Consider the following 3197-nt stretch of genomic DNA (forward strand, 5'->3'; position numbering starts at 1 on the left):
TGCATTTATAGTATGGAGCCTGCTTGGGATTGTCTCTCCCTTTCTCTGCCCCTCCTCTGTCCATTCTCTCGCTCTCTCTCTCCCTCTCTCTCTCTCAAAAGAAATAAACATTTTTAAAAAAGATTTTTTAAGGCCCTGAGGGAAAATATTAGTAAACTAAATTTGTAAGTCTAACCCTAATACCACTAAATAATTTATTTACCAATTGAACAAATCATTAAACTCCTACATTGGAATGTGCTAAGAGGTTTAAGAAAAAGACCCTATTAGCTTCTTTATTTTTTATCTTTACTTTTTGCCAACAAGTATATCTTGCTCTTTTCCTCATCCATTAATTTATAAATGACTGTTAATTAGACAAGAATTGATTATGGAAGCCCTTGACTTAAGTCTATAGATATAAAAAATAGAATCTTTATGTAAATATTTAAAGGTTAACTATTTTCCATCATTTTTGGTGTATACATATATATGTCACATATATATGACATTGTCTTATCAGAACATCAAAACAGTAAAGTTCTCTAATAACTGCTACAATAATTATGTACATTTTTATTAGCTAATGGCATACTGGCTATAGAAACAAAAATATTTTCCTAAGAGCTCTAGAATAAAGTAAAATTGAACTGCTTTTAAGATTTACCTTAAATCATGCTTTAGAGAAAACCCATTCACAATAATTTATTTAGGATCCATCTTCTAAGATGCTTTATAAAACGAGATGAAATAGAGTTATAATTACTTTCTAGAGCAACAGGTGTGTTCTCAGGAGCAGTTTCTATTGATTTAAAATTCTGATTTATAACCCTTAAAGCTCCCCTGTGCTACTCTTTTATTTTAGTTTTACTTATTGTCTTATTGCTATCTACCACATAGTTCACAATATACCTAAAATTGATTGTTTTCTCTTCTGGGTATATGTTACCCACTAAATCTACAGACTTTTGCTTTCTCATTAATAAGTACTCACTTTCTGTTATTTAAACTAATAGTCTTACTTATTATTTTCTTGGTCAGCTTTCTGTTAATATAAGTATCCATAAAAACCACAAATATCTCTATAAACAATTTTCATATTATCTTCATTGTCAACATCTTAATTCACTCAGAAAATTCTCTGGAATCATAAGTATTCAGCAGAGAATTGAAAAAACAACAAGCTAAAGTAATAACCAGAGAAGTGAAGAAAAGCTCATAAAATTTTGGTCAGAGATATTTGTGGTTTTTATGGATACTTATATTAAGCTCATAAAATTTTGGTCAATGCAGTGTGCTTCCTAGACACCCAAAGGCCTTTCATTTAAGATCTCATTGAATATAAACAGCACACTGTATTCACTCATATAATTCTATCTCTAGCATTGACTTAATCACCTAGTTGATAAGAGGGCAACTGCTTGTTCCCCCCACTTTCACTCCAACTGAAAAACACAGAGTAATAACACAATTTCAGTGGAATATAATGAGGTATGTAATTCAAATTCATTTATTACCTTCAAATGTAATAAATGGGCACAATTCCTCAAATTAGAAATCCAGTTAGAGAAAAAGTAATCCCATATTGAGTATTCAGAATGCAAAAACAAATGGAGAAAGAGAGGGAGAGAAGGGTATACAGGTATGTTTAGAATAAAATTAACTATGAACTATGTAAAACAATCATAGCAACTCTTGGGAATTTTTGAACTATATATCATAGTACAAAATAACAGTAGCACATAAAAAGAGATAAATAGAACTCATGAGTTGTCAAGTCTCATCATCCGTCAAAATAATGAAAACTACCAATTAACTTAGGCCATGATAACTGAAGAAAATCTTTAGGGTAAAGTAATAAGAAAAATATAGTTAACTTCCAAACTAATTGGGAGAAAAATAAAATTTTTAAAAATACTTGATAAACCAAGAAAACTTCAGAAAGGAAGTTACTAAAATACTACAATAAAACCTCATGAGATACAGGTAAAATAGGGTTTAAAGATTTACTCCCACAAGTGAATATATTAAAGAATAAAAAATGTAAAATAATGAGGTAAGGGCTTATCTTCAGAAGATAAAAAGTGAAGAAAACAAAGAAAAATGAATTCAATAATAAACAGCAGAAATTAATTAAATTTCACATAGTAAGTATGAAATAGCCTAGAGAGGATGGACAGTAAGTTTGTTCTTTGAAAAACATCAATAGAATAAAAGTAATATAATAATAGCAATAATAATAGAATAAAATTAATAGTTATAATAGAATAAAAGTAGAAAATGAATATACCTACTAGAACAAGAGAAAAGTTAATAACCCATGTCAAGATTGAGAAAGGAGACATCACTACAGACTATGAAATTATTGAAAAGAAAATAAGAGAATATTAGGAAGAATTTTTCCAATGAATTTAAAAACGTATATAAGATGAACAAATTCCTAAGGAAAAAAAACCTTTCACAAAAAAATAAGGAATTCAATCTATATTTTAAAGCCTTCATTTAAAAGAACTCCTGGCCCCAGATGGCTTTACCAGTGAAATTTGCCAAATATTTAAAGAAGCAAAAATGGTGAACACATAAAATATTCCAAAGATTAAAAAAGGGAAAAACAAACAGATGAATGGATCAAGAAGATGTGGTTTATCTATACCATGGAATACTACATGGCAATGAGAAACAATGAAATCTGGCCATATGTAGCAACATGGATGGACCTTGAGGGTGTTATGCTGAGCGAAAGAAGTCAGGCAGAGAAGGACAAATATCATATGTTTGCACGTATAGGAGGATTAGGAGGAACTTGACGGAGGAACAAGGAGGAGAAGAAGGGCGGAAATGGTGGGGGAAAGGGAGAGAGGCAAACCATGAGAGACTCTTGAATGCTGACAAAAACTGAGGACTGATGGATGTGGGGGGAGGGGGGGATGGGCATGGAGGAGGACACTTGTGGGGATGAGCACTGAGTGTTATGTGGAAACTAATTTGACAATAAACTATTTGTAAAAAAAAAAAAAAAAGGGAAAAACATGTCATGTGACCAGTAAGACTTTGTTATCAAACTGATAAGGACAGAGCAAGAAAGTCTTTTACTCATGAACATAGTTGGAAAATTCCTAATCAAATTATTAGCAAAATGAATACATGAATATATATAAAACAAAGGAAATGATGATAGGTTTAATTATAGGTATGCAATGATTTAATATCATCCAATT

This window comes from Crocuta crocuta, unplaced genomic scaffold (assembly GCF_008692635.1).
Source record: "Crocuta crocuta isolate KB4526 unplaced genomic scaffold, BGI_CrCroc_1.0 scaffold36, whole genome shotgun sequence".
NCBI lineage: Eukaryota > Metazoa > Chordata > Mammalia > Carnivora > Hyaenidae > Crocuta > Crocuta crocuta.